Raw genomic sequence first — 19,897 nt, forward strand, 5'->3', positions numbered from 1 at the left:
TCACGGCCTCACACCACACACAAATCTGACATTATGCTGAATTTTTAGTTTCCGGAATAAGACTGCAAGGTTTGCAAAAAGGAAACAAGAAATTATTTAATTCACATCCACATCCAGATTTGACCGGTGCTGCATAATGCAATTCAGTAATCCTTTTATCAAATACTCAGATGAAGTGGGTTTTATTGGAACAGGGGAGGAAATATATTTTAGGTCACTCCATCACTAGTTTATTTTTTTTTCACCCTCAAATTGCCCAGTCTCCTTTTTTTTATCTGAAGGGACAATAATTACTTCTGGTTCAACACAGGGCGTTGTGATAAATGGGGGCAGCAAACTTAGCATTAATCAAACTTAGTTTCATCCCTCCTTAGCAGGAGAATAGTACATATTCCATATTTCATCATATGGTAACAGCTTTTTTTGAAAATATAGCAATATTCACTGCTGCTGCTTAATATTTGCTCATGTCAGTGGAAATGATGGCATTATTTATCTGATAATATGGAAAACTGTGAGATTTTACTAATACTGGGTCAGTAATCATTTCCTCACACACCCAAATGTAATTCGGGTCAACTTAAATCGCTTGAACCCAAAGATAAATAAGTCCAGGGCTTCGGCCCATACAACAGCAGTTATTTTAGCTTGTAAGTTCATTCGGTCAAGGAGTGGAAGCAGTAATACCTGTATGCAAGCACTGAAGCACACAATCATGCTGCCCTTGTAACTGTCTTGCACTTTAAATGTCATGTCCTATTTGCATACATGTTTAATGTTCTACTCTAGTTATTGATCAGACATGATTGGGACATGATTGGCCATATCTTTTTTTGGATCTGTCCATATCACTCTTTATTCTCTTTTCCATCATATTGATTCTTTTCAAGCTGGCTTAGAAAGTATTTGTCCAATATGAAATAGTATGTTACTGTAGGTTTGCTGCAGAGATGCAGCGTGAGTGTGATAACGACATCCTCAGGATAGACTGACCTTTTGATATGGAGTCCCCCAGACATGAAATACAAGTGATGCATGAGTGTGCTTGTACAGATATTTGAACAGAACGAAAGATGTTAGATTTAGGCAAAGTGACATATAGTGGCTGTATTTTTTCGAGGCATGTATGATTGTTGATTGTTATGTTGACATTATTGTGAACATGTTTGTACATTTGTGACTCCCTTGAAAAGGAGGAGTATGTTAAAAATTCAAAACAGTATCTGTTGAGTGAAACCCGAATTACATCCTATAGGCTGCACTTGATTATGTCAGTGATACATCGTACACATGAAATGTCAACGCATGTTGTGATGCACTTTGTTGATTACTTTTCTCAAAGAGCCTGCATCACCTGCGCGATTGAAGACACAAGTTTTAGAAACATTACTTATGCCCGTGCTGTCTGGCTGAAACGGCGGAAGTGCAGAATGAGTGTAAAAAGCCTGGGAAGTCACAAGTCCATCATTTCTCACTTGTCTCCACTCTGCATAAAAATAGCATATGGAAATGGACAAGGTTGAGATGACTGTGATTATAGGCATTACATGGAGCACATCTGCTCTCCTCACTGTGGCCGAGTCAGCCTGTGAATGGCTGTCTCTCAGGTGGCACCTAGACTTACTCATCCGTGCCGTCTCATTTTGGACCTATCAGCCACATAATAGTCACCCCTTTCTCATTTTACACAGAGAAGTTGGGGGAATCCACAGTGTGTATGAATGGGATGATTATGTTAAAGTAGTGGAGGGGGTGGCTTTTCAGGTATTTTAAGATTAAGCCTCTTTGACTAGTCTGCATCCACCGCCATAATTCATAAACATTTGCATGTAAGCATAGGGATAGCCTATATGTAGATGAAGAATGCTACTGTTGTATTTGAGAGACTGCTAGGACAACAATACAGGGAGGGTTTTGAAGTACAGAGAAATAGATTCTTTGGGAAGCTGCAGAGTGTTGATGAAGGGCCAAACCAATCGAAAAAAAGGTCTTTTGAGCCTTGTTGGGGCATTTTGGCAGGGCTTTCTCAGTGGTCTCGGGGCTCACTGCTCACGCTAGGCTCGGCTCATCCTCGAGCCAGTGGTGTCTCTTCACGTTCAGGATCCAGACACAGAGCAACAGAGCCATGAGGACCTGAACAATATAGCTGAGCTCTCACCATTAGTTCCCACTCTTTTTTTCCATGTGTGAGTCTGCAACAGCCTATAATTACCTCCAGCTGAAAACAAGAACACGCTGAAATGCCCATTGCGGCATAGAAATGGAATTATAGCCCATGTCTCTTTCCTTTCTCTCTCAGGAGAATACATCTCTTTGTGTGGGAGAATATGTGTTTAGTTTAGTTGGAACTGTTTTGCAGAGAGAGAGGAGGGGGGGGCTCCTTTCCATGGGCCAGTCATGTGTGAAGGTCTTTGTTAAAAAATCCCCCTCCTGTCTTGATGATGATAGAAAATTGATCAGGCCTGAATCAGAGGTTCAATGTATCGTCCCCTGTCTCTATTGTCTAGGTGAATAGCACATGCTGAAGGCCCAGAGCAGGTTGCTATTAATATGACAGTCCACTCCATAGCCAGCTATAATTTCTAATGAAATACCTAATCTCCATTATTTTGATCCAAGCAGGCGATACTGAGAGAGAAAAGCGAGGGAGAGGAGTGAGAGGCAGCCAGAGAGAGAGGAAGAAAAGGCTTTTCTTTGAGTTCTTCATGGCAGTTGTATGAGAAATGACAAACCAATAATTTTTGTCAAGTTCTCTTTTTTTAGCCAACTGAAACGCAATGGATTGCCACAGTTTAAAAAGACACAGATAAAGCCATTCAGAGTGCTGAATGAGGACGCCATCTGTTTTTTTTTATTTCCTCTTCCTCCCCCTTCTCCTTTTTCAATCCTTGTAATCAAATTTGAGCAAAATCAAATGGGGAGGGGGGGCTCAATGAAAGTACCTTTTGTTGGTCTGAAACGAGCAAGTAATTTACAAAATGCCCTTCCTTTGTGTGGGAGGCTAAAGGAAAAAAGAAATCAGTAGCTTTTAAAGCTAGGCCTTGCTGTGACTGCGAAGATAATGAAAGCCGTCTGTGTTGTGGGGTAGAAAGCACTTTCAAAGACAGGCCTGGCTCAGGGTTGCACCGCTGAAAACCCCCGGCGCGCGTGTGTTTGTTTTGTGTGGAGTGTGCCGAGGCAGGCATCTGCACACTGCGATCTCGGGGGTGAAACGGTGAAGACAGCTGCCCCGGCGAAGGCGAACGAAGCCGCCTGGCATTGAAGTGTACCTGCTCTCTCTCTCTCTCTCTGTTCAGGCAGGCAAGCAGGCAGGCTCCCCCGCGCCGCAGGAGTTGGCGAGAGAGAGAGAGGGAAGCAAGGGCTTGGAGTGTACAAGGCATCCGCCTGGACTTCAACTTCTCTTCTCCTCTGCACTGATGGATGGATAGATGAGGGAAGCTGACTGGGAAGAGGGAGGAGAGGAGGAGAGGAGGAGAAGAGGATGGCTGGCAGTGTTCTGGCTCAGATGGCGCTGGTCGTGGAGATTTTCTGCCAGGGTAAGTTCCATTTGGCTTTTCCTTCTCTCACAGACTTTCTTCCTGTCTGGTCCGTGCTGTAATGCAAATGACTCTTGTGATGGTGCAGTTTTTTTTTTTTTTGCTCCTGTTGAGTGCCGAATTGTGTGGTAGGGCATAGTGCTGTCATGCAAGCACTCTGAGTCAGTGGCAGGGAAGAGACACTCGGGGCAACTCTGTGAAAGTGAGAGTGAAGAGATGTGATGTGGGAAAGAGGCAGCACTAAGCCACAGACAATCTGCCAGCCACAGAGTGCGCTTCTCCCTTCTGCAGCTGCACAGCCTGCAAACCACTGCAGCTCACTTTAGCAATCTGCCGGGAATTAACCGTTTTAATTATGCGCATGATTATTTCAATTTGGTTAAGTGCTAATGGTGAAATCGTCGTTAAGTGTGAGCAAACTAGTTTGAATGTTTTTGTTTTTTGTTGTTACAACAAAAATGTGGACAACAATATGTTTACATGACTTTGTTGTTTACGTTTTGCATTTAAAAAGTTTGCTCAGGAGCTTGTTTTTAAAATGTTTTGTTGGTTTCAAAGTGTTGTAGTGCTCTGGTACTGCCCCTACATGATGATGCAGCGCATGCTGTCCAAATGTGACCTGCCACAAGGCTTGACTCTATAGTGCCCTTCACATCTGCAAAGCACTCTTTGAGCTGCCTTGATTGGCATGAGTTAGATGAAAGAGAAAATGCCTCGTAGGGCCGTTTGAATTTTCATGTGGACCGGTCACTCAAAGAGCATAAAGGGCCTTTTTTTTCGGAAGTATTCGTTAGTTTGTCACTCCTTTCGTCAACTTTTTATTCTAATGCAGCCAATTTCGAAACCTGTACTTTTGGCTTTCTGCCCCCGATAACAATTGGCAAGCACAAAATATTCAAATGAGTTGATTTCTCACTTGGCATATTGAAATGTCAACATTTGCACTGGAACAAAAAAAAAAAAAAAACTCTCCTAAAATTCAATCTCAATCTGAATAGAATATGTAATGACTTGACTCTCTACTGCCACCCAATACCACAGCCTGAATCCTGCAACCCTTGGGAGAGGACACCAGCCAGTCAGTATGCATCAGTGCCCCTTCTGTTACTTGACTTAATCATTCCGAGTCCTGTGTGACAGTCAGATCAGCCATGTGTGTATTAGAGCAGGAATTACACGGGACTGTAGTTTGCTTCCACGGCCTCTTCATGGCACGCACATTCATGGTTTGGCTTCCTGGTTTCGGCTTATTCCATATTAATGGTGTTTTTCTCACAGTTCATTTTGGATCATTGTTTTCAATTACAGTGTGGAGAATTACAGGCTTAGACAGCATGAACCAGATACCAGAACCAGAAAATAATTATTCTTTAAGCTTGTATTGTTTTTGTTTGTGTTAGTAACTCAGGTTATTGACCAAACCTTGGAAATTACTGCTTGTGTGCACTCTATGCACTATATTGTGGGTGAAATTGTTAAGTGCATTGAATTGTACAGAAAACGTTTTGGTAATGTATCATCCAATTTTGATGGTACTTTGTATTATCATCTGCAAAGTTATTTAGAATCAATCTTACTGTCATCAGGCTTGATTTAATCAAAGCATTTATCAACATTTGACTGTTAGTTAGCACACAGTGTCTGGTGGAAAAAGCATTCAGAAGGACCATGATCCTATATATCCACAAGGAAGTGGTTTATTTGTGAGAATAAGCAGATATAGAATGAGAATCATTTAATAAAAAAAAAATCCCCAATCCCTCAATTACTTTAGTCCTCATGGCTGAGCAGGGATTATGGGTGGAAGCAGCCTGAATTGCTATCCTTGTGCCGGGTATCCCCTGAAGAGGTGTTCGATGGGAAACAACTTAATGGAGTGGTAAAGTGAGGGGAGGACTCAGCGAGAGGCAGGGCTAAGAGAGTGGAGAGCACTGACCGGCAATTACAGCCAATTGAGCTGAGTCCTGTCAGTCACACTGATGATAGCCCCCTTCCGCTCGGCGAACCCGGCCCCCGTCATTAAACCCCTATCAGTCAAGTCTGTGGTTAGCCATCTGACCCCTGGATATAGCCTAGAGTAACCCTCCCACCCATCTGTGTGTCAAAGACCCCAACAGTTCATGTGGCAGAAGTAATATGGCGGAAGCTACATATGCTAACAGGATTATGTCGCTCAAACCACAGATGATATGAAAGTGGCTACCGTAAATTTCCATGGCTAATTTTGTAATAGTTCTTTTACAAATATATTTTGAATATGTATAGTTTATTTTGATTATCCATGCATTAAATAAAAAACTTATGTGAAATAAAGTATTTTTAAACATTTATCTTCGTTAATAAAACACAAGCCATTTTCTGACACATTAGAATTAACATATTTATTGGCTTTAAATAAATAGAACAAGAAAGTTGTGTTTAACCTTGGCCTAGGCCTATCTTAATGTGGGCCTCGTCACAGAGCTCTTTGTCTCACCGAAAGCTGCTGTCCTAAGTGCCTACTTGCTTTAAAAACCTTAAATTAGAGCGATTTATGGACAAACTCTGGCAAAGCTGCCCTAACCCGGCATTAAACCCACATGGCCATCCAGCACCTGGAGAGCTATAATTAATTGGCCCAAAGCACCTGCAGGAGCCAGGCCTGTCTTAATCCTGAAATGTAAATGAGGGTTTTAAGGGTGCTATTCCCACTTGTCCACCAGAAAGTCGGAATTAAGACCTCAATCTAGGTGTTCCAGCAGACATCAGGTTGGCCTGATACTGTACCTGTGACAGGGAAAAATGGGTTTCTACCAGAGTTACACGAGCACTCCTGCAGATTGTCAGAAGCTCAGGGAATATTCCCTCTGCTTGAGGCCTGATCTTTGGCAGGAATGAACAGATCTCACATATTATGAGCTGTTCACAGTTATTCCACCATACTGGCCATGGAGGCTTTGCCATAAGTGCTTGGTCTGTGCATTGAGGCACTCATATTCTTTTCAGGAATGTTGTGAATAGAAAATTCCTTAATGGGCATGCCCCAAAATTTGATTCCACCCATTCCACAGGTTAATATTACATTCCATATCATATATGTAGTGTATTGCCCATGCTTCTGAGTAGAGCATGATTTTCACAATTGAGCCATATTCAGTCTGAAACACTTCATAATTTACTGTACAAAAGAATGCTAAATGCTCAGATAATTTTATGCTTTGCTAAACCATTTCTGTGTGTGTCTTATGAATGTGTACAGTTAACAAATATTTATACAAAAATCTGTTGACACTGACATTTTCATAGCAGGAATCTACATTGTAGACATTTAGATACTAAAGCCAGGGTACTACAGTACTTCTAGATTCCACTGGACACATGAATAGCTGCAACATACGGTAACAAAGTATGCCAGCCAGTGTCTCCTATGCAAATTCTACCCGTAGATAAGGTTACCTGCATGTGTTTATGAAATGATTTTTGTGTGTATCTGTTTTCAAAAGCGCAGCTTGAGCATTTGATTTCTGCACACCTTATTATGTGTGTGTGTGTGTGTGTGTGTGTGTGTGTGTGTGAGTGTGTGGCGCGTCGGGCTTTCTGGGACATTGCGAGTGTGAGTGTGTTCATGGACTGCTGAGGTGAGCAGGATGTTACTGTGGCGAGGCAGGTGCTCCAGTCATTCATGGGGGGTGGTGATAGCTGAAGGGGGGCGGAATCCCCAGGGACTTAATCGTCTGCACCGCCAGCTCCCAACCTCCTCTACCGCTCGGCAGCACAGGTGGTCAAACGCTGCGATTAGACGAGGAGGGGACGGGGAGGAGGTGGAGGTGGAGGTGGTGGGGGAGACTTCATACTGACAGAGCACTTATCTTCCATGGGCAAAAAAAGCCACATTATCCAGCAATGACAATTGTGGAGTTATTATAGAGACCCACAGTTTTTATTTGCCATTCTCTCTTCCCCCTAGTGGAGTTCTTGCAGGGTGTTATTTTTCAAAACAAAACATCAATAAGAACAGCAACATTTCATTTTGTTTGATGTAATGTGCTGTTTCCATTTACAAGCGTTCTGGACTGGATGCTGCTCGTATTCTAAACAAGTGGCACCAGGTCAGCAAGAGGCAGCTGGAGTCTGTATATACCTGACTGATGGATGTCACTCTCAAGGGGGGGTTATTGTTTTTTTCGGGGGGGTGGGGGGGGTTGAGGATTGATGGGTAATGTTCACAGCCGACAGCTTAAAAAGGAAAAACATCTGTTATGAATAATTTGCTGCTCTTGCTTGTCACATTTCATACAAAAAAAAAAAAAAAAACACGAGGATGTAGTTCTCCAACCATTAAGAGGAGTCATACTGTGAGAAGCCTGCCAATAAAAAAAAAGAAAGAAATTGTCAGAAGCCCTCGATATGTGCTTAACGGCGACAGAAGTCAATTTATTGCTGCAATCTTTAAATAATAATGCCGCTCATGAGGCTTCCGGCAGGCAGATGTGGTAATGGTCTGTCATAAATCTTAGTCACTTGTGACAAGCGCACAATGCCCACAGTTGTCTGTTTGATGGCAAATGACTTCTGATAAATGTTGGCTTGCCAGATATGTGTCTCAATATTGTGGAGAAGCATCCTCTGAGGAAGCCCTCTGCTACTGTACATGTTGTGTTCTCATCAGGGGTTGGGAACCAGTGTAGAGAAAACACAGTCTCCAAATGCCTAGCTTTGCATTCTAAATGAGTGACAGAGGCTTCAAATGTCTATGTGCTTGGATTTGTTTAGAATTAAATGAAGAATTAAGTGAAATACTGTGGAATTGCCAAAATGAATCACATTGGCAATCTGTTCACCAGTTCACTGTCCGGGTCCTGGGGAAGCATAGTTCTGACAGATATTCTTTAACTGTTAAAAGTTATTCTTTTTTCATGTGATGTACTAAGCTTGTAAAGACAAAGAAACGTCTTGACGAACATACAGATGAATTAACATGTTTTTTTTTCTAACTGACCCTGACATCGAATTCAGATGTTTCTGAACCCCCTCCATTTCTGAAGGTTTATCATGTATAATGACAGACTAATTGACAGCAGATGTGTATTTTGTGGCTCTCGGGTGGAATCTCTTTTCTCTTTGAGGGTAATTTGTCTGTCATCATTCTCTCAAGGCCATTTTCCCTCTAAGCACTCTTCAGACACACACACACACACACACACACACACATACACACACACACACACACACACACACACACACGCACACACACGCACACACACCGTGGCCACCTCCACTGCACTGCTTTTTATACCAATTAATGTCAAGCCTCTATCAGCATGTGATTGAAATGAAAGAGCCCCCTCTGATTGAGGCCAGACCTTTCCCTGCTTGCTCAGGGATCGATCCCAAGGAGAGTCAGAGAGAGACGCAGAGAGAGAGAACGACAGAAAAAAAAAGAAGGAAAGAAAGCCCGAATGAAAAAAGAGACCTCCAATCATCCCGCAGTCAATTTTCAAATGAACCTATTGACCCCGTCAGCCTTGGCCCCTGAGTGGCGCTGGAGAAAGTGTCAAGGTGGCGTTGGCGGGGAAGGGAGGGGGGCAAAGTGCCCGCGAGTGCTCACTCAAGGCCCTCTCCATGCCAACAGGGTTGCCAGAGAATGGATATGCAAGCACAGAGAATGGGGGGGGGGGGGGTGTTCTCTGACTGTGGCTGTGTCTGTGGGGGGTTTGGAGTGGACATAGCAGATGTAGATTTGTCATTTTGTTTCGCACAAGGAGAAAGAGGCTGTGTGAGGCTGTGAGTGTGGCGTGCTGAAAGGGTGCTTGCCAGCGACGATGAGAGTCACTCTGAATCTGTTCCTCTGTTTGAGCAAATATCATCTTCCTCCCATGATCCATCTGTAGTCCCATAACAAAACATGGATTACTTATGCACCATTAGTTGTTACAGTTCATAATTCATTAATTTAAGTATCCACTTAGTCTCAATAGCAGCCTTTTTTTTACATTAGAGTCTCATATGTTTTAATACCCTTATATAAAACTTGTTGGGTGGTATCGAAACCAGAGGGAGTTATAGCCATGGGGGAATAGGTTGCGTGTGCACGCATACACACACACGCACACACAGAGAAAGACACACACATGCACACACACACACACACACACTCTCACACACACAGTGGAATTAGAGGTAATTAGGGAGCGGCAGTAATTGCTGTGAGAGCTGAGAGCGGCGTATTCGTATGCAGGCACTGCCCCCTGCAGTAAGATAAAAGAAGACTGAGAGACGATGAACATTATCCAGCTATAATCGCTCGCTCTCTCTCTCTCTCTCTCTCTCTTTCTCTTTCTCTTTCTCTCTATCCTCTCTTGATTTTAAAGAGAAACGAACTGGCATAGGTGGAGTTGTATTTCATTAGCTGAAAAAGTATTTGGGGAGATGTGTGCGCAAATGTCTCATAAAGATTCTCCAAAATAGCTGCAATAATTGGAATGGCTGTAATAACTGGAATGTTGATATTGTCCATAGGTGTTGGTTGATAACTTGTTTTTTAGATTCATTCCCTTGCACATTTGATACCTATGTGTATGCAGTGCATATCTTACTGTGATTTAGTAGAGATTTATTGGGAATTTATTTGTTGTATTTTAATTGAGGCAGGCATTCATTAGATAACCAAAAAAAAAAACATTCTAGGTTATATCTCCCACAAAGTTAATATTTTATGTAGCCTTCTCCAACATGTTTTGAAGAGCAGGAAGTGTTTTTGTCGGGCTGTGTAGTTGCTCTCCGTCTCCTGTGGTCCTCCCTGAGACGCACAGATAAGATGAGCAGGCTTTCCAATAGATGGCATCAGAACACTGGTGTGCAGAGGAGCCAGATGTGTGGCTCTTAGGGAAAGCAAACACTCGTTTCTTCATGGCAGCATGGACATATAGACATGTCTGCATAATTTGGGGAAAAAATATATTTTTATAACATGTAACATTTTTATGAAAACACTTCACTTATATATGCATATATATTTGGTGATATCATTCTCATGCATTCATAACTGGTTTTAAATGGATGCCACCAATTTTGAATGGTTGGTAAGATGCAGTACATGCTTTACAATTCAGGTGTAAGGTTATTATTAATCATCACAAGGGAAGAGTTTTTTTTAAGACACTCAAGAAAGGAGGACGTAGTGTGTAGAAAGAGATAGTGATAGTAATAAAACCACAATGTTCATATTTGTGTTTTCATTGCGCATGTTAGAGTAATGTATATTGAAGGACCATGAACAAAAGTGCTGTTGTATATCGGGTTTGCAAAAGATGTGGAAAAAGGGGCAAAAGAGAAAGACAACAGGTTGGTGTGTGTCTGTGTTTATTTTCTGTGAGATGTGTGTGTTCCCGAGAGTGACAGAAGGAGCCTTTACCATTTCGGAGAGGGAAATTGAACAGACAGGGTCAGACAAGAGGTTAGCTTTTTCAGACCTGTGTTTGTGTGTGTGTGTGTGTGTGTGTGTGTGTGTGTGTGTGTGTGTGTGTGTGTGTGTGTGTGTGTGTGTGTGTGTGTGTGTGTGTGTGTGTGTGTGTGTGTGTGTGTGTGTGTGTGTGTGTGTGTGTGTGTGTGTGTGTGTGTGTGTGTGCGCGTGTGTGTGCGCGTGTGTGTGAGTTGGTTTATGTGAGCATGTTACTTGAGTGGGCCAAGATTCTGGCCGTTTGAATCCACAGATAATGTAATGCATTGGGGTGATGCTTGCAGAAGGCTGCTGGCTTGCATGTGGATGCATCAAGTTGAAAGTAAATTGAATAAGTCTATCGGAATAACCGAGACGTTAGACCAACAATTTATCCGATAGAATAATTGCATGTCTTCTCGTGCTTGTCCATTTTAAGTTGCTAAGGGAATAAAACTCCACTAAAACAAATCCTGCCGTATCCAAGCTTCCCAGTAAGATGTCAACCGCATGAACTCCCCAAAAATCATCAGAGCATCTCCATACATTAGTGTCCTCTGATGAGGAGGAGGTGGAGGAGGAGGAGGAGGAGGAGGAAGGGGGGGGGCATGATCTTTTGTTTCCGAGTTGAAAATGTTCATCGCTGACACGTCCTCTCTGCGACGCGCCTGCTCTAATTCAACTCTGATACAGGGGTGATGATTGAAATGCCAAGGCGACTAACAATCCCTGTCTTTGTGCGCTGGCCCCCAGAGCAGGAGCCCTCTCATCTCTCCTCGCACTCTCCCTCCCGCTGCCCGCCCGCCCGCCCGCCCGCTCCCACAATCAGCCCATCGTGGCCGTAATTAAATGATGATTTTATAAAGTGTGAGAAGGCATTATGACCAACAGCAAAATAGGTGCTCATTGGTGAGCTAAATAATCCTAATTTTCTCCAGTGGCAATTTCTGTCTCTCTTATCCGTGCTGCTAAGTGTTTCTTTCTTAGGGCTCCTCTTCTGTTTCTTGACAGTGAGTTGTGTTTTTTTTTAAAGGTATTTAAAATTAATCTTTTTTAAGGCTGGTCATAGTGCTAACTGGAAATGTCTGTGATCTCTCTCTAAGTAGATGAATAGATGAATGAATGAAGGTGCTCAAAGCATCAAAAGGAGTTCCATGTATAAGTCTTTTTTAAAAATTGTATTCTGTAATTTCATTTACATTAAATATAGGCTACTACCGTATAACATACAATAATTTTGTCATCAATTAATATTTTCAATTCATGTACCAAAAATAAGATAGACTGTTGCTGTTCTATTTTGACACACTGTGAAATGAAAGTGTACAATTGAAAAATGTATTTCATTTTGGAAAGCTAGGCGAAGCGGATGGGTAGATCCTGTTTTGCGGCTGAGGGGAATGTGCTGGGTTGTACAGTAAAGTCACTATATTTAGAGCAGTGAGCCCAGCACGCTTGGAGTAATCAGTGATCTTATAGCGGCGGCCGAGCTGTTACTGAGAGCGCCGCATAAAGCCCAGGCTCCTCCGGCTGCGTTTGAAATGTGTAACTTTGCTCTGTGATCCTCAAATGTTGTGCTGAATAATGGAGGCCACCATCCGCCTTTTTTTGTCGCCTCTCCACCGTCTTCTTCTTTTCTTTGCACTTCATTTTTTTTTTGGAAAGAATTAAGCTGTAGGTCTAATTTGAAATATTGGAACACAAAAGCTTAACTGCATTATCTCACCAAAGGAGGGCAATTGGTAGGATGATTTGATTGAATAAAAGAGAAAATGGCTGCAGGGAGCTTTTTAAGTTCAAGGATGTATTGATGGAAGCCTATCATTTTAGGCAATTAATGTGTGTGTCTGCTGTAAAAAAATTGATTATAGATAAACCCACAACCCCTAAAAAAAGAGTGTAATATTCACACCTCTATCAAGATCCATTCTTTGATAAAAAAAAATAAAGAAATCTTAAATCAAGATGACCAGTTGTGAGAAAGAGAGAGTGTGAGATGGGAGACTAAATCCTCTTAACAAGATTGCTACCTCTTCAAGATACAATGCAGACAGAAAAAAATTAAGCCATATTTATCAGATTGAAATTAATATACTCTTTATAAAATCAGATTATTTTTACAGTGTTATTTATGAACCATAAAAGCATTGTGTTTTTTCTTAATTTCACTATTAAATAACATTCTTTCCGAGTTTAATTTCATTCTGTTATGTTGAATATTACACTTTAACATTTAAAATAGGAAGAAGCATTCACATTTTGTCATCAAATCAGAACTTGATCAGTTTAACATACAGGACATACATTTATAACAGACATTTGTGATTAAATATTTTTACTCAGAACTGACATTTACTTTAACATTCATTGACACTATTATGAGATTTCACATTATATACAAAATCAAGACAAGACGATTAATAAGACAGCATGTGTATTTGTATTTATGCCATGCATGAAGTAAATAGGTAAAGACAAATGTAAAAAAAAAAAAAGATGCAATCCTGCCTTACCCAGCCAGTGTGCGAGCGCTTGATTTGGCGGTTGGGGCGCAGCTTTCTCTCTTTCGGTCTGTAAAAGGTGTGTGTGTGTGTGTGCCAAAGTCACTGTCGTTCTCCTGTCTCTGAACTGACCTCACAAAGGCCCTGACACACACATACACACACACACATGATTCTCTCTCAGCTCCCGCTTCTCAATGGGTTTCTCCGCTGCACATTCTCATCATCTGATACCATTCAGGCTCCATTGTGGGGAGATAATTGATTGTTCCAAAATTCTCTGTAATGACAGAGAAAAAGTAATAACACAATTGGGGCCTGAAAAATAACAGTGGAAACATCTGAAAATTAGAGTTTGATTAAAAAGAGGAGGGACTTGGTCTGGAGACGTGTGGATGTTGTTATACTGTATATTGTTGTTATAGTATTTGTTCATCACATATTGGAATGTTCTGAGAGTGTAAGTAACAGACATACTGCAGTCAGTCAATGTAGGCAGCCATTTTCTGTTTCATTCACCCATAAATATTTTGATTGTATTATTTTTTGTTATATTTTTATTGTCCACAATGTATGCTTATACGGTTGTTATTTGTGAGTATTTGGACACCTCTGTTTGCACCTTGATGCACTTTCTGTGGGTCCAATCCGGGCAGGAGGAAACATACATTTTGAGGCCTTGGAGGTCACCGTTTGAAATCACAAGCTCTTGTTTCCACAGATCTACCTGTGCGTCACTACGCAGTCGATTTGGGTCACGCAGGTTACAACAAGGTTAGGCCTCCATACGTCTCCTCCGTTTAACCCCCTTTTCCCTGTGAGTGAGTGAGTGAGTGAGTGAGTGAGTGAGCGAGTGAGTGAGTGAGTGATGCAGTGAGAGGACGAGAGCGCCTCCACTCTGAGAGGGGGTAATTTCCTCCCTATGCCAGCACTATTATTCAGAGATCAGCGGCCGGGGCCGCCTCACTCTCCCCCGGCCGCCTCGCTGCCTGCCGTGCCAGAACCCCACTATGCCTCAGCGTGAGCAGCTTTGCTACGCCGTTAGCTTCTGTTTGTTTTGGGGTTTTTTTTGCGTGTGTGTGCAGTGCCAGAGTTTAGTGCCGGCACTTGACTGCAGTCCCAGAGGTGTTTCCCACATAACAAGGGTGTGTGTGAGTGTGTGTGTATGTGTGTGTGTGTGTGTGTGTGTGTGTGTGTGTGTGTTGGGGTGGGGTGGGGATATCTGTTCCCCAGAATCAATCGGCCGTCTTAACGGAACATCCTCGCCATCTGGTCATAGCTTACCAGCCCACTCCCATCAAATCCCAATATTTGTCCGGGACTGATCCCCCCCTGGTCCCAGAGGTCCTTGGCGAGGAGGAGTTCCACCGGCCCGGCCCGACCCGCTCTCTCTGGCTCACGTCTCCATCACCCCCCCCCCCCTCTCCTCCCCTCCATCCCCCCTTTCTCTTTCCTCCTTTTATCCCTCTCCTGTTTCTGATTAATCACTAAATCTCTGTGGCGAGCAGAGGAGACTCCGCTAGACAGGCTAGAGGGAGATGGGGGGGGGGGGGGCACAGAAAGAGCGACAGCTCGATGGTGGGGAGAGGGGAAAAGAGGAGGATGAGCGAGGAGAGGAAGAGAGAAAAACACATCGCCAATCACTTTGCATGGCCTTTAGAGCTTCATTGTAGCCATCTGCTGGAGATGAGAGCGTGATGTTATGTCTCTATCGGCGCCGCCAGTGTCCTCACGCGTGTGTGTTCCCAAACACTAGCGCCGCGGCTCGTTTGTGTCGTTAAGATTGTTGGACCATCTGAGGGCTCGCTGGCCTGTCCAGTGACCGGGGCTCCCCAACCCTGCGGTGTTTACACAGTAATTACATCAAGTCTCCCCAAAAATCCCGTGAGCATGAATTCTCGGCCTGCTTTCCACCTCGTTACGCCCCCCGGCTTCTCCCTTTTCTCTCTCGCTTTCATGGCGAGGCCAAGCCCTGAAAACCAACTGACGGCTGAGATTTCAGGCTCGGGAGTCAAAGTCACTTCGCCTATTTTCCAGCACTCCATGCCATTAGCTTAGCCGGCTTCAGATGAACCGAGCCCCGCGCGGGGCCTTTGAAAGTTCAGAGGCTTGGCCACCTTGCTCCTCCACCCCCCCCCCTCCCCCCTTCCCCCCGGCAAAAAAAAAAAGCCTCAACGCAAAAGACCCCTGAAAGCCATAAAGAGGACTGTCAGTGTGAATATGGCGTGGAGCGTGAGGATGGCAACTTCTCCACGATCCCTCCTCTCCGGCTTCTCACTGACCTCTTGTGTGTTTTTTCTGGGAGTGGGAGCCTCAGCGGTAGCCGTTAGCAGCAGCGTTAGCAGCAGCGGCGGTGTGTGTGGGGCAGAGGCAGCAAGCCTGACCAGGAGAGGTGAAGCCACGTGTTTATTATTAGCAGGCGCAGCCAGCGCCCGCCACATCTCCCATCTCCAAAAGCTCTTGTACAGTATTATCTTCACCCCGCAGACAATGGCCCAGCCACTGTAGCCGAACCCTCAAAGGGAATAAATTAGACGAGAAAGAAAGGGAGCGTGCAGAACGTGTGAGAGGATGGAGAGAGAGAGAGAGAGGGAGAGGGAGAGAGAGAGAGAGAGAGAGAGAGAGAGCGAGAGAGAGGAGTTACACTGCGTTGCAGGACGTCAACCGTTCAGCCAAGGTCGGCTGCGCCTCACCCACGCCACCTCCCACCTTGGCATTTGTGCTCAGTGTTGCAGCTCTGCAATCTGTAAACATTTATGGAAGGCAACGTGTTGAGGTGTGATGACCACCCCCAAGACCACCCCCCCCCCCCACACACTCCCAAAACACACCCCCATGGCACCCTCGCCCTCAGGAGCAAATGAGTGAATATGAAAGCGAGGGGAGCGTGAGGAGAGGGGAGGGGGTAAAAAAAAAAAAAAAAAAAGACGAGTGAGGCAAGCGCACAGTGAGCGAGGGGCTAATAGGGTTAATTGTCATGTAAAAACCTTCACAGTCGACCGTGGGTCCGGGTGCAGCTCTTTACTAACCCCCCCAACCCCCCCCCCCCCCCCCCCCCCCACACACACACACACCACCCCCCACTCCCAGCCTCTTTGTCTCCCAGAGGGGACTCTGAGCCCAGATGGCATTTTCCTGGAGGCTGTGACCCACAAGGGGCCGGCGCCAGCCAGGAACAAGGTGCATCTCCTCCGACTAATTAATTTACTATTATAGCACCTGTTTCCGAATAGATAGGGCTGGGAAGGGCTGCGGTCCCCAGACACAGCGGTGGGCCTGACTGGTAAATGGGGTTTGAGCTGATTATATTAAGCTGATGCTTTGATCATCTGAAGGCGTTAAAATGGAAATATGTTTGCTCTGGCTGCGGGCCTCCAGGAGCGGAGAGGAGAGGAGAGCGGAGAGGAGAGGAGAGGAGCGTTGCAGTCTGGGGACGCACAGCTGATTACTTCTGACGGTGGGATCACACCAGGCCCCCCGCGCTCCCCCGCACTCTCCGCTAAACCACTCCGCTGCGTTTGGGAGAGATGCTCTTCTTTCCCTCCATTCTTTATTTTCATTTTCACTCTCTTTATCTTCTTTTTTTCCCCTCGCCCGTCTCTCTCTCTCTCTCTCTCTCTCTCTCTCTCTCACTCTGTGCTTTGAAGGTATATGAAATAGTGACCTTGCATTTTTCCCTTTGTTAAGTGATGCCACCTAAAGTGTACACATATATTGACATGCGGTGCGCGTACGTTTTGATGACGTCACTTTCTCGTCTACCAGTGGATATTAGTATTAGGATGCCTATTGTCAAAAAAGATTTATGTTTATGGGGGTATTAGTGCATTCTGACTTCTTGGATGCTGCTTTCTTCCACTTGGACTGCCTGTTCTGAATGCTGTCAGAGCATCCACTAATCATCCTTCTCAGGTCTCACGCTAATCCAAGCCTCTGCTGGAACAAATATTGGGGCAAATAAACCCACTCTGCTTTCAAACAGAGTTTGGTGAGGGAGGGAGGCTATCTCTGCGTGCCTCTAAGTGTGTGTGCGTGTGTGTGTGTGCATTTGCCTGTGTGTGTGTGTGTGTGGGGGGGGGGGGGGTTGGTTAGTGGGGGGTTGCAGTGAAATGAAGCATCGATGATGGAATAATAAGGGGTGAAAATGAGAGGCCTGGCTCCCAAACACTGGCAGTCTGTAAATGGATTTAGCCCGTGCTAATCTGAGCCGCGCGCGCGCTCACACTTCATTCATTTCCACACCAGCGCCCCTTCAGGATTAACATAATTTATCACCCATGAAACACCAGAAAACAATTTTTGCTTGTAAAAAAAAATACACACCAACATTAGTGCTCGCTTAAAAAGATACTACTGTACACTCCCCCCCCCCCCCCCCCTCCCCACCCCCCACCCCCTCTGCTCTCTCCTGAGCGCGGGGCGAGGAACCGTTTCGCCCGTGCCCCCACTGAACTCCTGTCTAGCTCGTATCCTCTACTCAAGCCCGACAGCTACAGGATGAGCGTGGCTTTATTTGACAGTTATTAGTAATGTATTAATTTAATATACAGTGGGACGGGCGCACTTTAATCCTGAGGGACATTAATCATGGCTGTTTGCTGTGGTGCTGGCTGCAGTGGGCAGGTTGAGTGTGTCATCACCTCCGGCATAGGAGAGCGCATCCGCAGGCTCTAATTGCGACTGGGTAAATATTGGGCCAGTGTGCGCTGCACACGGCTATCGCCGCGTCTCCTCGGAAAAGGGTCAGGCCTCCGAAAATAGCACGCTGACATCACATGTGGACCAAAGCTCAGTTTGTTCCCTTCTGTTTATGAGCAGATTCTGTATTCATGTTTTATATGTAGCCAGCCAGCATCAAGCCTGCTCTTTGTTTAGTATCAGAAATAGCTCATGGATAACAGCAAAAGTCCCTAAAACAACTTCTTAATACACTGCACAAAGCCCTTATCCTATTCCTTGTATATTTAAGTACACAGTATCCGGGTGCTGTCTTTTGTACCTTTTTTATGTGATAGATTAGTTACACTGAAACATGAGCTGGTTTTGTATTTGATGTATTAGGTACACTGAAGCGAGTCCTTATTACAAGTCCCTGAGGGTTCCTGGAACCAGCATTAATTGTCTCCCAGGGGAAAAATAAAAAATGACCGATATGTCACCATAGACGCTGCTGATATTTGCCTGTGAGATTTAACCGGGTAGCTCCTCTGCCCCTGAGCACACAAGGTTGATCTTCAAACATACACAGACCCAAACGCATACGTGACCACTATTGTGCCTGCCCCTTTAGAGGGAAATGGCGCTGTTTGCCAAGCAACGTTTGGTCAGTATTTTTGGTATCCTCTTGACCGCCCCACACCCCCCCCCCCCCCCGTGTCCCGGTGAGATGGCCTTGTGTGGTCTCCACCCTGTTTGTCTGTTTGTTCGCCTCTGTTTGTAACCTATAGGATTCTGTTGACTCAGGCACCCCTGGTTCTCCAACAATAGAGGCTGGCTATGTTGTGGTTGCGCGCGCCCAACCTGAGCCCATCAATGCGCTTACATGTTTTCCTCGGCATGCCTTCTAATTTGGTTTTAGGGGAGGGAGAGTGCGGGTGAGATAGGCGAGAAGCGTATGAGAGAAAGAGAGAGAGAGAGAGAGAGAGAGAGAGAGAATTAGACTTGCTCCCTTGCACACACTATCTTACAAGGCATGGGAGTGGGGCCTCTCTGTATCTTAACATTTATTTTTCCAATTTCTTCCCTCTCCTCTTTCAAATCAGTATGTGTGGCGTGCCACCGTGATTATAGTCTAAAGGTTTCCCCACTTACCTGGCTGTGAACAATGAGCTCTCTGTGAATAGGTGGTATTCACATGGTTAGGCTTTAATGGTCTTCCAGGGTGATATGGGGAGGGGGGCTGCAAGGGGGTGCGGTATCTCCCATGCAAGCACAGTCTGAAACGCATAGCAATGATGCCTCCGAAGCTGGGGCTCTATAATGGGAGCTTCCTTAGCTTAATCTACCCGCACAGATGGTTGCTGTATCCTGCTTGACTGAGACAGAGGCAAAGAGGACTTATATGAATACTAAAATGGAAAAGAAATCTGTGCCAAATAAAAGTATTATTTTTTTTTCTTTCTTTTATGCTCCAGTAAGAATAATTGTATTCCTGATGCTTGGAATGAGTGTAGTTTCTCTAGCCCCCCCTAACGAAGCGACAGATGTTGCTGCTTGAGGCCGTGTGGTTGACCAGAACAACGTCTTGGGTTAGATATCTGCCAATTTGGCAATGTTAAGTCAAGACTGCTTATTGAATATCTGGTTACAGTCATTGGTGGAGATAGGAAACTACAGGGAGAAAAAGACTCTCAAAGCATAGAGGTCAGTCCAATAACATGGAAGTCTCCTGGTAGAATGTGTGAGAGAAGATGGCCTCAGTCAGTCAGTGAGCTGAATGTTGT

General features: G+C 44.6%; 1 long non-coding RNA gene across 2 annotated transcripts in view; it reads left to right on the top strand.

Moving 5' to 3' along the window:
- Positions 1-3,433: 3,433 nt before the first annotated feature.
- The window catches only part of LOC134101903 (uncharacterized), a 98,098-nt gene continuing 81,634 nt past the window's right edge, over positions 3,434-19,897 (top strand). For both annotated transcript variants that reach the window (XR_009941462.1, XR_009941464.1), the window contains exon 1: positions 3,434-3,536. This is a non-coding gene — a long non-coding RNA (uncharacterized LOC134101903). The remainder of the gene's footprint in view (positions 3,537-19,897) is intronic.

Source organism: Sardina pilchardus, chromosome 15 (genome assembly GCF_963854185.1).
Source record: "Sardina pilchardus chromosome 15, fSarPil1.1, whole genome shotgun sequence".
Lineage (NCBI taxonomy): Eukaryota > Metazoa > Chordata > Actinopteri > Clupeiformes > Clupeidae > Sardina > Sardina pilchardus.